This window comes from Tamandua tetradactyla, chromosome 2 (assembly GCF_023851605.1).
Source record: "Tamandua tetradactyla isolate mTamTet1 chromosome 2, mTamTet1.pri, whole genome shotgun sequence".
NCBI classification, from domain to species: Eukaryota; Metazoa; Chordata; class Mammalia; order Pilosa; family Myrmecophagidae; genus Tamandua; species Tamandua tetradactyla.
The window spans coordinates 118072963-118089704 of NC_135328.1; the positions used below are offsets into that span (position 1 = coordinate 118072963).

Genomic DNA, 16742 nt, shown 5'->3' on the forward strand with positions numbered 1-16742 from the left:
ATCCCACGTATGCAAGGGTGGTTCAGCATAAGATAATCAATTAATGTAATACAGCACATTAAGAGAAGCAGGAGGAAACCATGATCACTTCAGTTGTAAAGGCAACAGCATTTTTAGCATCTTCTCCATTGCCTCTTCTTGTTCAGAGCCTTTGTGTCTCTTCCTTTAGTTCTTGGATTAGCAAAGTTATTTCTTCCATCAGTACATCTTCACTTTTCAGTAGGATTCTATAAGCCTTCATAAATTTAAAGAAACTTTCTCTAACCTGTCATTCTTTAAGGATAACTCAGTCTCCTTGTCAAGGAGTTGATATTTCTCATCAACATGTGCTGCAAGAACATCTGAAAGTCACTTTTCCTGTCTTATATAAAGTTAGCTTCTAAAAGTCAGCACAACCCTGAACAACAATAAGGGACCATCCAGTAAGCTGATGAAAGTTAGAGATGCTGCTGTCTCCCATTGAAGGCTATGGTATGTGAGGCATGGAGCCATACTGTCTCCACATCCCACAGCCTTCCAGTGATCAGCCCATAGCCAAGCTCATAGAGAGTCACAGCTCCTCCATTGCAATGAAGCTAGCACAGGAACTGCCTAATAAAATTAGACCATCAGACACAATAAGACACAGAGAACCCCCTAGAATTTCACCTGGAATCTGCCGGGAAGAGACACCCTTCCAGGACTTGTTATCATTGAAGTGGTTGGTGGTAGAGTGATTTGGAAAATGAAATGTGTTTGTTTCCATTATGTTCTAATGATCATATTTCTCTCTTATTTTTTAATTGATGCAATATTGAAATATAGAAATGTGTTGATCTTAACTGAATTACTGTTGAACCTTTAAAACATTTTACCCATTGGCCCTCACAGTATCAAACAACCCTATCAAGATATGAATCCTTTCCAATAATCAAATAAATAATTCACATAACTTCTAATTAATACCTACCCATACCATACATACCTCTCTTCTGATTTCTATAAACATATATCAGCTTTTTTCAGTTCTTGAAATTCATAAAAATGTTGTGAATTGTGTTTGGTGAATTGTTCAATTCAAAATTGTTTTGAATGTCTTCTTTAGTGCCTGCAACTTTTACTCAAAATACTAGTTTTGATGATTCCTGGACCATGCACCCCCTGTCAAATGACCGCCCATTAAATATGTTTTAAGTTTCATTCATTTTGTTTTATGGATCAGAAGTTCACTCTTTTTATCATTGAATTAGGTATTCAATAGTTTGTTGCAAAATGTTTATTTTCCTCTTGGTGGACATTTAAATTTGTGGGTATGATGAATAGAGGTATTTGGAATATTCATGTACAAATCCTTCTTATAAATCTGAATTTTCCTTTTCCCTGGGTGGATACCTGGGAGTAAGAGTTTAATTACAATCAGATATATGTGAAATTCCTTTTTAAACAACTCTTTTGTAATACACTTTCGATAATATAAATTTCACCTGATTTAAATAGACAATTTTTTTAGTAATGTACAGTTTTAAGGCACCTTCATCATAATTCAATTCTAAAATGCTTCCTATACCCCAAAATGGTCTCTCTTACCTCCCTTTCATTTACTTCATCAGCTGTACTTGACCGAGTTTGTTTCTCTTTTCCTTTTGAAAGCTTTCATCACTTGTTGACCACATTTTCCTTTGCTTTTTTTGTTATCTAATTGCCCCTTCTCTCTCCATACTCTAGATAGATACTTTTTTCTACAAAATTCCTAAACATTTGTGTTTCCCCCAGGTGTCTTCCTTTGACTACTTCCATTATTCAGCAATTTCATCTGCTTCCTGCTCACATTCAGTCTCTTGTCTTTAAACACCATCTATACTTACATGCCTTCTGTTGCATAATCTCCTTCTCTTTCCCTTGCAGTCCATACCTACACAGCCACTTCTGCAACACCTCTAGTGGACACCAAATGTGCCAAAACCACACTCTAGATTCCTACTTGAACTTGCTCCCCCTCATTTTCTCCTTTCCCATTAATAATGACTGTATCCTGAACAGGTATTCAGGACAGGACTTTGCTGTGCTCTTAATTTCTCCTTTTTACTTCAACTCATATCCACCCCATCAGCAAATGCTATCCCTCATCTTCAGAAGACATGCACAGCTGACCCCTTCTCTTTTTTGCCTGGTCAGAGCTGCTGCAGTCTTTGACATTATGACTATGGTGGCATTTTAATCCTTTTCATTCTCCCCCCTCACCTCTAGCATTTCTTGAGAGCATGAAAGAATGTGTATTTTTATTTCTGTGTGTATGGTAACATATGTACAGAATAAAATTTCCTATTTTTACCACTTTAAAATATACAATTCGGTGGTATTGATTGCACTAACATTGATGATTACCTCTGTCCATGGCCAAAACAATTTTCATCACTCAAACAGAAACTCTGTACCTATTAAACATTAAGTACTGATCAACACTCCAATCCCCCCAGTCCTGGTAGCATGTAATATATTTTCTGTTTCTATTAATTTGCATATTCTTGTTATTTCATACATGTATAATAATAAAATATCTGTTCTTTTGTGTTTTGCTTATTTCACTCAACCTGTCTTCAAAGTTCATCCATGCTATAGCATATATCTGAACTTTGTTCATTTTTATGACTGAATATTATTTCATTGTGTGGATATACCACATCTCTATCTATTCATCTTGATGGACATAAGTTACTTCTATCTTTAGACCACTGTGAATGCTGCTGCCTTGAGCAATGGCACACAAATGACTGACTCATTAATTTTTTTCTGTGTATTTTCCAGTTCTTTGCAGTGTTCTGTATATAAGGAAGTAAACAAAATGTATTGTTCATGATGATCGAATACTCTATTAGTTTTGTTGATAACTTTTCTGTTTATTCTAACTATTGTTGAAACAGTCATGCAAAAATCCCCAATCCTGATTTGGATTTGGTCTTACATATTGCAGTTCTTTTACTTTTACTTTTACTTTCTTTCTTTTCTTTAACTTTCTTTATTGTATAGTATAGCATATATACAAAGCAAAGAAATAAAAAAAACAATAGTTTTCAAAGCATTCCTCAGCAATAGGTTATAGAACAGATCCCAGAGTTTGTCATGGGCTCCCATATGATCCTCTCAGATTTTTTCTTCTAGGTGCTCTAGAATATAGGAGACTAGAGGACTTAAATTTTTTTATCATCACAATTGACATTTTTTTCCTTCTTCTTAGGTGAAAAATAACATATATACAACAAAGCTACACATTTCAAGAAACAACACCACAATTAGTTGTAGAACATATTTCAGACCTTGACATGGGCTACAATTTCACAATTTTAGGTTTATTTATTTATTTATTTATTTATTTTGCATGGGCAGGCACTGGGAATCAAACCTGGGTCTCTGGCATGGCAGGCAAGAACTCTGCCCCTAAGCAACTCTGGCCCACACACAATTTTAGGTTTTTACTTCTGCTTGCTCTAAAATACTGGAGACTAAAATCAATTTAATGGTTCAGCAATCAAATTCATTTGTTAAATGCTATCTTCTATGTGTAACTCCACCATCACCTCTAATCTTTCCATGCCTCTCTGTAGGGTTGTTTGGCCTGTGGCAATTCTAAATTTTTGATATTGGAAAGGTCTGTCACTAACATGGGGCAGGGAGATGGAACTATCTGATATTCTGGAGAGGCCAGGCTAGGTTTCAGGACTCATCTGGACCAGGGACCCATCTGGAGGTTGTAGGTTTCTGGAAAATTATTCTAGTGCATGGAACCCTTGTGGAATCTTATATATTGCCCTACTGTTCTTCAGGATTGGCTGGAATGGTCCTGGTTGGGGGTTGGCAGGTTATGATGGATAGCAAGGTCTACCTAACCTGAAGCTTGTGTAAGAGCAACCTCCAGAGTAGAATCTCTATTTGAACTCTTTCTGCCACTGATACTTTATTAGTTACACTTCTTTCCCCCCTTTTGGTCAGGAAGAATTTGTTAATCCCACAGTGCCAGGTCTGGATTCATCTCTGGGAGTATTCTCCCATTTTGACAGGGAGAATTTCACCCCTGGATGTTATGTCCCATGTAATGGGGAGGGCAATGATTTCACTTGCAGAGTTGGGCTTAGAGAGACTGAGATCACATCTGAGCAGCAACAGAGGTCCTCCAGAAGTAACTTGTAGGCATGCTTACAGGTAGTCTAAGCTTCTCTGCTACCTATATAAGCTTCACAAGAGTGAGCCTCATGATTGAGGCCTATTGATTTGGGTGTCCCAAAATATTGACACAGTATCAGGGGATTCCCTGATGGTAAGATTTAATAGTTCTATATTCTTTCTCCCCTCCCTCTGGGGACTTTGCCAATACTTTTGATTATCTGCTTAATATACTCTAGGATGTTTTCAGGCATTACAATAACCTGTAAAGGATTAAAGGACCTCTTTCTTATTCTGTGCTCCCTGTGCTTCAATTGTTCAAATGAGCTATACAGGTAGGTTGAATTAGATTATGCACTACAGAAAATTCCAGTTCCAGATCAAATAAACCTTTCTTCCATTGGTCTCAAAGAGTATGTGTGGTTCTGGGCAGTGTGATGGTGGCTCAGTGGCAGAATTCCCACCTGCCATGCCAGAGACCTGGGTTCAATTCCCAGTGCCTGCCCATGCAAAAAAAAATAATATGTGTCATTCTAAAATATAGATACTATCTTCCTTAACCCTATGTCCTGAATTACTTTAACCCCAACCTGTTGGTTTCATTCTTATCTCCAAATAGATTATATATATATAACTACCTCTCAAAATCCAGAAATAATAATCATCACTCGGGACTTAATATGTCTGCTCTAAAGCTTACAGTCTAGGCCCCTGTTTTTTTATAAGCATTTTCTAAAGGTGACCATACCATTGTTCTTTTGTTTCTGCCTTGTTTTGTCTTACCAAATGTCCCAAATGTTCATTCACATCATTGCATACCTCATGACTTTATTCCTTTTGGTAGCAGCACAAACTTCATTCATAAGTATATACCATCATTCACCAATCTACTTCTCCATCAGTGCATCCAAAAGCCAACTGCATTCATCAGGCATCATGTAGAAGGCCCAAAGTCCAAAGTCCATCAACATTCTCAAATTTAGATAAGTTCATTATTTCCAAGAGAAAGAAAACCAATAAACACACCCTCACCAAATAGGAAATCTAAATCTCCTCTTAACTCTTGTCCCTCTCCCCATTATTTACCTCTGCTGTTGCTGTGGTAGTGCTGATGGTTTCCTTTTGAACATAGCTCATAACATGCAATAGCAGTTTTCCCCCCATACCCTGCACTTGGACACTCTTTATACAAGAATCATATCTTTGAAGTAATTCTTATGAGAACTAATTCGTATTCCTAGTGTGAATCAGTGGGATATGTAAGTCTATACAACCCCTTTCAATTTTGCTCATCTTCAATATGGTAATATTACTTCTAGACCCACCAGAGAAACACCTTCATTCCTACCTATTCCCTTACATTGGAGTTCAACCCCATTAGTTAATGGTTCACCCGTCTGTGGTTTCCATGCTGTTTTGACCAATGTGGCTTTATAATAAGTTTTAAAGTCAGGGAGTGTTAATCCTCCCATTTCATTCTTCTTTTTTATGATGCTTTTAGCTATTCAGGGTTTCTTTCCTTGACAGATGAATTTGATAGTTAGCTTTTCCTAACCTTCAAAGTAGATTGTTAGAATTTTAATTGGTACTGTGTTGAATCTGTACAACAATTTGGGGAGAATTGACATCTTAACTATACTTAGCCTTTCTATCCATGAGCAGGGATTATCTTTCCACCTATTTAGATCTCTTCATTTTCTTTTAGCAATGTTATGTAGTTTTTTTGTGTACAAGTCCTTTACATCCCTTGTTAAGTTCATTCCTAAGTATTTGATTCTTTTAGTTGCTATTTTGAATGATATTTTTCCTTAACTGACTCCTCAGCTAGGTCAATGCTTGTGTATAGAAATGTTACTGATTTTTGGCCATTAATTTTATATCCCACCACCTTGCTGAATTTGTTTATTAGCTCAAGTAACTTTGCTGTAGATTGCTCAGATCTTCAAAGTATATTACCATATCATCTGCAAATAATGAGAATTTTACTTCTTCCTTTGTAATTTGGATGCCTTTTATTTCTTTGTCCTGCCTAATTGCTCTAGCTAGAACTTCTCACACAATGTTGAATAATTGTGGTGACAGTGGGCATCCTTGTCTTGTATGTGATCTTAAGGGGAAAGCTTTCAGTCTCTGTCCATTGAGTACGATGCTGGCTATCAGTTTTTCATATATTGCCTTTATCATATTGAGGTAGTTATCTTTGATGCCTATCTTTTGGAGTGTTTTTATCGTAAAAAGATGCTGAATTTTGTTGAATGTTTTTTCAGCATCAATCAAGATGATAATGTGATTTTTACCTTTTAATTTGTTAATGTGCTCTATTACATTAATTGATTTTCTTGAGTTGAATCATCCTTGCATTCTTGGTATAAACCCCACTTGGTCATGGAGTATAATTCTTTTATGTGCTGTTGCACTCGATTTGCTAATATTTTATTGAGAAATTTTGCATCTATGTTCATTAGAAAGATTGGCCTGCAGTTTTTTTTTTTCTTATAGAATCTTTACCCAGTTTGGGTATTAAAATGATATTAGCTTCATAAAATGAGTTAGGTAGATTTCTTTCTCCCTCATCTTTTTGTAAATGTTTGAGCAGGATTAGTGTTAATTCTTTATGGAATGTTTGATAAAACTCCCCTTGAAGCCATCTGGCCTTGAGTTTTTCTTTGTAGGAAGATTTTTGATGACTGATTGAATCTCTTTACTTGTGATTGGCTGTTGAGATCTTCTATTTCTTCCTGAGTCAGTGTAGCTTCTTTGTGTGTCTCCAAGAATTTGTACATTTCATCTAAGTTATCTAGTTTGTTGGTGTATAGTTGTTCATAGTATCCTCTTATGATTTCTTCAGAGTCTCTGGTAATGCACCCCTTATTATTTCTGATTTTGCTTATTTGCATCTTCTCTCTTTCTTTCTTTGTCAGTCTTGCTAGTGGCCCATCAATTTTATTAATTTTCCCACAGAGCTTCATGAAACAGGAAGCCAGGAGAGAAAGCTAGCAGATGATGCTGTGTTCACCATCTGCCTTTCCAGATAAGAGAGAAACCCTGACTGTGTTCACCATGTGCCTTATCACTTATGAGAAAAACCTTGAACTTCATTAGCCTTCTTGAGCTAAGGTCTCTTTCCTGGATGCCTTAGATTGGATGTTTCTATAGACTTGATTTAAATGGGATATTTTCTTGGCCTTAGAACTGTAAACTAGCAACTTATTAAATTCCCCTTTTTAAAAGCCATTCCATTTCTGGTATATTGCATTCTGGCAACTAGCAAACTAGAAGGTGTTTTGGTACTGAGAACAGTGTGGTGCTGCTGCAGGTTGCAAATACCAAACCTGTTGGGATGGCTTTTTAAATGGATAAGAAGATTTTGGATGGGTTGCAAGGAGCATGATAGAGAAAGTCTAGATTGCTTTGAAGAGACTGTTGGTAGGAAGGTAGACTCTAAAGACACAAAATGAGGCATCTGTTATTGAAAAGTGGAAGAAAGGCAATCCTTGCTTTAAAATGGCAGAAAACCTGGAAAAATTGACTAGTGGCTTTGTCTGGAAGACAGATTTTAAAAGCCATGAACTTGGATATCTAGAAGAAAGATTTCCAAATAAAATGTGGAAAGCACAGCCTTGTTTTTCCTTGCAGCTATAGTGAAATGTGACAGGAAAGAAATAAGATAAGAACTGAACTCTTGGGTACACCAAAACCAGAAATTGAAGTTCTGGAAAATTCTGGGCCTCTAAAAAGTAAGGCCCCAGAGAATAGTGCCCAGCATGAGGATTTAACCAAATGTGGAACCAGCCAGCCATTTCAGAGAAAGCCAGGATTGGAACTGGAGTATTCCAGGATTTGTGGAAACTCCTTCTGTCTGATGTGCATGATCCAAGGCTACTGCATAGAGAGCCAACAAATGTGTTGCAGGATATGTATAAAGAAAACTACTGCCACTGAAGACTGAGAGGGACAGAGAAGGGACACATTGAAGGCAAAATATCTTCCAAGCAAAGCCAAGGAGGCTAGGGTCTGAAGTCAAGAAGGCTCAGGCCAGTAGAGCAGACCCACTCAAGCCTATAGAGAGGGTGAGAGTGCCCCAAAGGCACCTCATTGCAGTGGAAGAGTCCTGCCACCTCAGGCTTTGGAAAGGATGAAGCACATTCCTTGGGCTTTGGGGAAAGCCTGGCTGTCACCACATGGAGGGGTTGAGCATGTGCCTTGGAGATGGCAAAGAGCCTGGGTGTGGACCCGATGTTTGGAGAGGGTGGAGCTCAGAAAAAAGTGGTCTCCCCAAAGTCTCCTAAGTTTGCATTCAGAAAGAGGCAGCCTTCTGTGTAGGCCTTGGAAAGGGTAGGACTGCTGCTTTCAAAAGCCCCAAAGAGAAAGGACTCTCAGATTTTAAAATCTAAAGAACTTTGCCCTGGGGGGTTTTGAAACTGTATGGGTCCAGTGACTCTTGTTCCTTCCTCTCTATGGAAATGGGTATATGTATTCTATGACTGTTCCTCCTTTGTATGTTGGCATCAAGTAACTTGTTTTGAGTTTTCAAAGGACCAGAGCTAAAGGAGAACTTTGCTTTAGAACAGACCATGCATGTAATTGACTTTGTACTGGTTTTAACCTTGCATTGTATTTGTAATGTTACTGGAATGGTTTCAGTTTTCTGACTTTGTGATGGAATTAATGTATTTTGAACATGGGAAAAACATGTTTTTTAGCATCCAGAGGGTAGAAAGTTCTGGTTTAAAAGGATGTGTGTACACTAGAAATGCAATGTTTTAATCTTAATCCCATTTTGTAAAGGTAACCATTTCTTCAAATCCCTATTCAGATTGCATGTTTGAAACTTCAATTAGAACATCTCCCTGGAGTTGTGACTTAATCAAGAGTGGTTGTTAAGCTGGACTAAGTGGAGACATGTCTCCACCCATTCCACGTGGGTCTTGATTAGTCTACTGGAATCCTATAAAAGAGGAAACATTTTGGAAAAAGCAGGAGATTCTGAGAGAGCAGAATACATAGCCATGAGAAGCAGAGTCCACCAGCCAATGACCTTTGGAGATGAAGAAGGAAAATGCCTCCTGGGGAGCTTCATGAAACAGGAAGTCAGGAGAGAAATCTAACAGATGATGCCATGTACACCACATGTCTTTCCAGATGAGAGAGAAAAATCCTGATCATGTTTGCCATGTGCCTTCTCACTTGAGAGAGAAACCCTGAACTACATCGGCCTTCTTGAACCAAGGTAACTCTCCCTGAATGCCTTAGATTGGACACTTCTATAGATTTGTTTTAATTGGGACATTTTCTCAGCCTTACAACTGTAAACTAGCAACTTATTAAATTCTCCCTTTAAAAGCCATTCCATTTCTGGTATATTGCATTCTGATAGCTAGCAAACTAGAACAGGGTACAATAATGTATATATGTTTGTTAGGTCTAATTCATTTATCAAGTTATTTAACTTCTCTATTTCCTTGTTAATCTTTGGTCTGGTGGTTCTATCTATAGAGGAGAGTGGTGTATTGAAGTCTCCTACTATTACTGTTGAAACCTCAATCACTCCCTTCAGCTTTGCCAATGTCTGCCTCATGTACTTTGGAGCTCCTTGATTAGGAGCATAAACATTTATCATTGTTATATCTTCTTGGTGAATTGACCTTTTAATTAGTATATAGTGTCCTTCTTTGTCTCTTATGATGCCTTTACATTTAAATTCTATTTTGTCTGATATTAGTATAACTATTTCTGTTTCCTTTTGATTAAAACTTGCATGGAACATCTTTTTCCATCCTTTCACTTTCAATCTATTTGTATCCTTGTGTCTAAGATGAGTCTCTTGTAAGCAGCATATAGTTGGATTATGTTTCTTAATCAATTCTGCCAATCTGTATCTTTTAATTGGTAAGTTTAGTCTATTGACATTCAAAGCTATTACTAAAAAGTTGTTTCTTCATTCCACCATCTTATCTTTTTAATTTTGTTTGTCAGATGTATGTATTCCTTTCCCTCTTTCTCTTCACATTCTTTAAATTACCCTTAGTGGTACTCTTCAATTCTGTGCCCTACTCCAGACCACCCTTTCTTGTCTTTTTTTCAGCTGGCAGAACTCCTTTTAGTATTTCTTATAGGTCTGGTCTCTTGTTGACAAATTCTTTCAGGAATTCTTTGTCTGTGAAAACTTTAATCTCTTCCTCAATTTTGAAGAACTATTTGGCTGGGTACAGAATTCTTAGCTGAAATCTTTCTCTTTCAGGATCTTGAATATATCATGCCACTGCCTTCTCACCTCCAGGGTGCAAGTTGAGTAGTCTGAGCAAAGTCCTACTTGATTTCCCTTGTATAGAGTAGAATATTTTTCTCTTGACACTTTCAGGATTTTCTGCTTCTCTTCAATATTTGGCAGACTGATTAATACGTGCCTTGAAGAAGTCCTATTTGGCTCTATTCTGTTAGGAGTTCTTTGGTCTTCTTTGGCTTGTATATTTATGTCCTTTATGAGGGTTGGGAAGATTTCCTCTATTATATCCTCAGGTACTCTTCCTAGCCCTTTACACCTTCTCTTATCCTTCTGGGACACCAATGCTTCTTATATTCTTGTGCTTTGTTTTGTCTATCATTTCTCTGAGTTCCCATTCAATTTTTTCCATCTTTTTTTTTTGCCATTTTCTGTTTTGAATCTTTGAATTCAATTATCCTGTCCTCTATATTGCATATTCTTTCTTCCATCTCTTCAAATCTGGTGTTCTGTGACTGTAGTAGGTTTTTCATTTGGTCCACAGAATCTTTAAACTCAGTAATATCCCACTATTTTTCTATTTATTCTTCCAAATTCCTCTTTATGCTCTTCTACTGTCTTCTTGATCTCCTTTATATTCTTTGCTAACCCACCTATTTTATTAAGTAAAATTGTGTGAACATTTTTGATTAATTGTTCCAATGCCTGTGTATCCTCTGGTGTTTTAATTTGGTCATTAAGCAGAGCTATATCTGTCTGCATTGTAATATGCTTAGTGATCTTCTGCTGTCTTTGTGGCATGCAAATATCTTGATCAATTTACTTTGGAAACTGATTTCTTTCAGTAGTCTAAGGCCTTTTGTTTGTGGGATGGTTATACAGCAATGGGCAGGGCACAGGATGGGCACTCAGTGTGGTGATTTGTTTCAGGGCAGGAATAGGTGCAGGTTGGGTATGTTACACTGATGCTTATGAATGTGGGTGCCCAGTGGCTCTGTGGCTCTGCACCTCTGTGCCAGGATCCAGCTTTCTGCCTCTCAGCTCCTTGGCCTCTGCAGCCAGGGCTGGTGCATGTGGTGCAGAAGGCTCTCCCAAGTCAGCCACGCTCCCAAATCCCCACCTCAGTCACCTTCCCCAACCTTCTCTAAAGTTGGAGAAGGTAGTCCCTTCTCTAACTTTCTCATGAAGCAGGGCTAAGCTTGAGCTAGTCTATTTGGCCGTCTTCTGCAGATCTTTAATATTTCAAAAGCCATACTATTAGGTGCATACCAATTTTAAACTTCTAAAATTTCCTGGGGATTTATTCTAAATTGTCGTTATAAAAGGACACTCAATTTGTAGAATTTTCATTAATGTTGTTTATATGTCTTTAACATAATTACACAAGATTAAGTGCTTTTTTTCTGTTTCCATGGAATATTGGGACAGTATGGACATATTGGAGCATGTTGGAACTTGTAATGTCAACTTTGAAGTATATTACAGGTGAGTTTTGTAAAACTTCAGAGGAAGAAGAAAGTTTTCCTTTTAAATCACCTGATAATATTGACTGCTTAAGTGGTACACATATTTAATATAAATTCTTTTAAAATTGCATCCTCCTTCTTTCATGTTTTCTATTTGTACTCCATGTTCTATATTCTTTTTTAATGGGCAGGCACCAGGAACCAAACCTGGGTCTCCAGCATGGCAGGCAAGAACTCGGCCACTGAGCCACCATGGCCCTATGTTCTTTTTTATTTTTCTCCTGAATGCCTTATTTTAGATGGATTATTTTTGTTCAGATTTTCTCTTCAGCTAACTTTGCAGTCCTATTATTTTAACATGCTTATTAGTTGCCTGAGAACTGACAACATTTCCTGCTGACTTGTCAAATATAAAGTAATCTTTTATCCCCTTCCTAGATAAGGTATTTTAAAATATTTTAGCTTCATTTATCTATTTTATGCCACATATTATTTTATGGTGTAATAAAACACTTTATTGATGTAATCACAATATTATTGATGTAATTATTGATGTAATATATTATTAATTTATACATGCATTCATTTTTATTTATTCATTTAATTAACAATTTTCATTGCTTTTCAATCCTTCCTGAAATTTTTTAACTTCTATCTGGTATAGCTTTGTTCTGCTTTAGGAATATCCTTTTACATTTCTTTTAGAATTAGGTGCTGCTAGCAAACTTTTAAATTTATCAGTTTTTATTTGCTTAAAATGTTTTTACTTCACCTCATCTTTAAGGACTTCATTTTCAATACAGAACTCTATAATGATGGCTAAATTTTTATTTCAATATAATGATATCATGTTATTATCTTCTATGTTCCATAATTGGTGACAGATATCAGTTCTTCATCTACTGTTAATTTAATGGTTTTATCTCTGTTTTTAGCTTCTTTTAAGATATTTTTGAAGTTGTACAGTTGTTTGGCAAGGTGGTGGAAATTTCTTCTGATTTTTTGTTCTGAGTTTTTTCTAGGGTTTCTTGACTCTGTTTAATTAACTTCAGGTAATTAGATATGATCTCTCTGAATATTTTTATGCCCTATTCTATCTTCAGTCTCCTAACTGATACTACCAAATAATATATGTTGTAACTTCTTACTCTAGTCACTACCATATTACTGTCTCTTCCATATTTTCCTTCATTTTTCTCCTTAGGCTTCATTTTAGATATTTTCCTGCCTTTATCTTATAGTTCATTAATTCTCTCTGCTGTTTTGCCTAATGTATTTTTCCTATTTACTTAGTTCATTTTACAAATATTTTATTTTGTTTTAGCATCTCCTTTATGCTATTTTTGGTACTCACTTTTTAAGGTTTCCAATTTACTGTCAAAAATTTATGTTTACTGGTGAACTTTTTGAACCTAAGAAGCATAGGTATTTTACATCCAGTCTCCAGGGTTCCTGAAGGCTGGTTTCTGTTGCTTATTATTCAAGCATTTCCTTGTTTATTTCATTTCTTTTCTATAAAATGTAGTTTGAATCTTAGATTTCAAAATTTTAGAAATAATGTCACACCTAAGATGATGCTACTATCCTTCAAAGAGGACATTTGTCAGGTTCTGTGTACATCAGTAATCTAAGACTACTTTAATCCAAATTAAAAATGAGATTTAATGGAGTTTTTTTATATTTGGTTGATCATTGTCCCCAGAAAGCAGTCTACAAGGTTCCCAATGAAAAGCAATGGACATAATACCAGATTCCTACTCTTGTTTCCACACTTTGGAATTTGTCTCCCTACCATCTCAGTGTTGACAAAACAATGCTTGGTTTCTCAACTACATTTATGAAATTGACAAACACACTCAGGGCACAAGCAACCCTGAATATTGGTTAAAATTTTTGGAACTCTATCTTATTCTAATTTGTTGTCCAATTTTCCTCACTTTATTGAATAATTTATTTTATCTATTAATATTTCATCAAAAGAATTATATGATTCACCATCAATAGACTATTAATTCATCTCAGCTTAGTGTGGTTTTATTGTATGGATGCGTATTTGGAAGATGGCTTCTGAAAAAAAGTGAAATAATCAAACAGCTTTTAGAATCCCTCCAACTCTTTACTGTGGTTGTTTTTCCCAGTCCTAAGAATGATTTCCCTTATTTTCACTGAGTGTTGAGCAATAACTTTTATCTTCTTAGCTTTAAAATACCTGCCCTTCATATACTAAACATTTGGAAGCATCCCTCACGTGGTGGGAGGGTGTGCTCTGTGAGTATTCCATGCTGACAATTATGAAACCTTCTTTTCACTTCTGCACAAACAAAATAGAAACCCTTTTTAGCCTATTGTTTCTTTTCATAGGGTTTATCATGCTTTATTTTAGATGTTATCATTAAACTACCAGGTAGACAATATTAGTGAATTTCATTCCTGGCCAAGTGCAGTGGTGAGCTTCTGCTCTACACTTCAGAGAAGCACAGCTTTGGGTGTGCCCACAGTCCCCCTAGTACTGTAGGTTCAAGCAGATGTCACTTATCTGACCACATCCACCATTTAGAATCCACTCACTCCAGGCTAATGGATCTATTGCTACCAACAATGCCCTGATGCATAAAATCCTCCAGAGATTAACACAATCAAGTTCAACCTATAAAATGAAGAATTCATAAGTTCATAGTTTTAAATTTGTTCTAACCTCAGGAAGGCTACTGTCAGCCTTCTCTTTTCATAGTTTATTCTGACAAAAAAAAACTGCCAACAGCTTATCCTGTATCTCCACCAAATCCATGAATATCCATCCAGTTACTTAGAAGTTGTCTTAAAAACAAGAATTTACTGTGTCATAGTTTTGGAGACTGGAAGACTTGCTTGCTCCTGGAGTCTATAGCATCTGCTGCTGGCTGACTCCAATCCTTGAAGTTTCTTGGTTTGCCTTTCTGTCTCACGTCATTTGGTAATGTCCTATCATTTTTCTTTTGGGTTTCAACTGGTTTACTGCTTCTCCTTGTCACCTTCTCTGACCATGGCTTCAAGGTCTTCTCTTTATAAGGCCTCCAATACTCCACATTAAGGCCTAGCCTGCCTCATTTGGCCACAACTTCACTAAAAATAACATCTTTAAAGGCTTATTTAAAATGGGTTTCCACCCACAAGTGTCAAGATTAAAATTAGGAACATGATTAAATTGAAATATATAACTCAATGTACCACAATACTCCAGCTCATTTTAGTGCCTGATGGTTTTAGATCATGGAGGGGAAGGAGTTTAGTGTGTCTGTGATGAGAAACTACAATTAAAAGTTATAAATGTTTCTATCACTTCAATAGTTTTATATCTTTTCTATTACTTTCAGATCCCTTGATGGACAGTCATTTGGGAACAGAAAGTGGGTTCAGTCTCTCAAAGCAAAACTTTCTTTGCAAGTAAAGTTAAATAATTTATTTTTCAAATCCTAGGGACTTAATTTGCTTATCCTAGTAGGAGTCAAAGTGAGTGAAATTCACAAACCTCTGAGTTGTAGTGCCTCATTCCCTGTATTTTTAGTACCTAAGGCCAACAAATGACCAACATGAAATTTTTGCCCTATTTTGGAAAATAAAGAAATGGCTGCTGAAGTTGTTTCCATCAGAGTAGGAATAACAGGTTGCATGGGGTTGGGTTTTGGCATTAGAAGTGGGTGATAATAACCCACATAGCCCAAGCAAGCCACTACTGGTCTTCTGTTTACCTTGTTGTTCTCTCTACCCTTTGCTGGGAACATTAGGTTGAGAGCTGCCCTGCTTCCAGTTAACAGTGTTGTCCTAGAGAAGCCACCCTGTCTCAAGCCCTAGGAAAGTCACTAATAAAGTGTGAGCATTGCCATACTGGAAAGGGATGAAGAGTCAGTGGGATAAAAAAGGGAAGGACTCTGGCTGAGCAGGGCCTCCATTCAGGGAGTAAGGTTGGGGGGTCACATGGGATGGAGAACAGCATGATGTCACAGATGTCCCATTATGACATCCAGAACCTCAGCTGGAGACTGACTGGGTGGGTGGAGGATAAATATTAGGGGCACAGGTCCTGATAGGAACAGTAAAATCTGAGCACAGAGTGGAGGCTTCCTATCCACTAATGTCATTTGTCTCTACTTCCAAATAACATCAATGCTGAACCTGCTGAGGAGGCTGCTCTGGCCCATCGCTCTCCTGGGTCTCAGGCACACACAGATACAAGTCTCTTGCTTCCCACCCACATCCACCTTCTCTACCCTTGGAACAGCTAGAGAAAAGGTAAGAAACACCAAATCAAACACCTTCACAGTTAGGATGGATATTTTAACCATCACATGTCATGGAGCATTGACAACAGGATGGACAGCATAAGGAGTCCAGTGATACTAATCAGTGTTATAGAAATTTCACAAGGCCTTGGGTCCTTTGGATGGCAAGAGCTACAGAAATGAGGATGTGAAAGGAAGAACTGTGCAGCAGAATTTGTGTGCAGAATCCCACAGTAAAAGGAAACCTCAGAGAGGACAAATGGCAGATATTTCTCAGACCAATTTTTTCACAGTGTTAGCAAATTTGATGACTTCTTTCAATCCAAAATGAGAACAGAGGGTTCATGCAGGCAGAAGTTGATAAACACATGAGGAAGCTGGACATATGATCACTGAATGTCACACAATCCTGATAAGAAAATGAAGGTAAAACCTTGCTTAGAATAAAATAATGAGTATCATCATCACTGGTTCTGCTTCTGCTGACAAGGACAGAGAATGTTCAACATTCACAGCCTCATTTACTGCATTTTCTTCTTCTACAGAGCAGACAAAGGAACATATAAGTCCACAGCAATGGCATATTCTTAGGACATTAGCCAACACTAAGTTTATCTCCTGTGGAATTAACAATTACCCTCACCAGGCACACTGAGA

The 16742-nt window shown here is 37.1% G+C and overlaps 1 long non-coding RNA gene across 1 annotated transcript in view; it reads left to right on the forward strand.

Annotated features, from left to right (window-relative positions):
* Positions 1 to 15826: 15826 nt before the first annotated feature.
* LOC143673731 (uncharacterized) overlaps positions 15827 to 16742 on the forward strand; it is a 110156-nt gene continuing 109240 nt past the window's right edge. The window contains exon 1 of the long non-coding RNA XR_013170565.1: positions 15827 to 16095. This is a non-coding gene — a long non-coding RNA (uncharacterized LOC143673731). The remainder of the gene's footprint in view (positions 16096 to 16742) is intronic.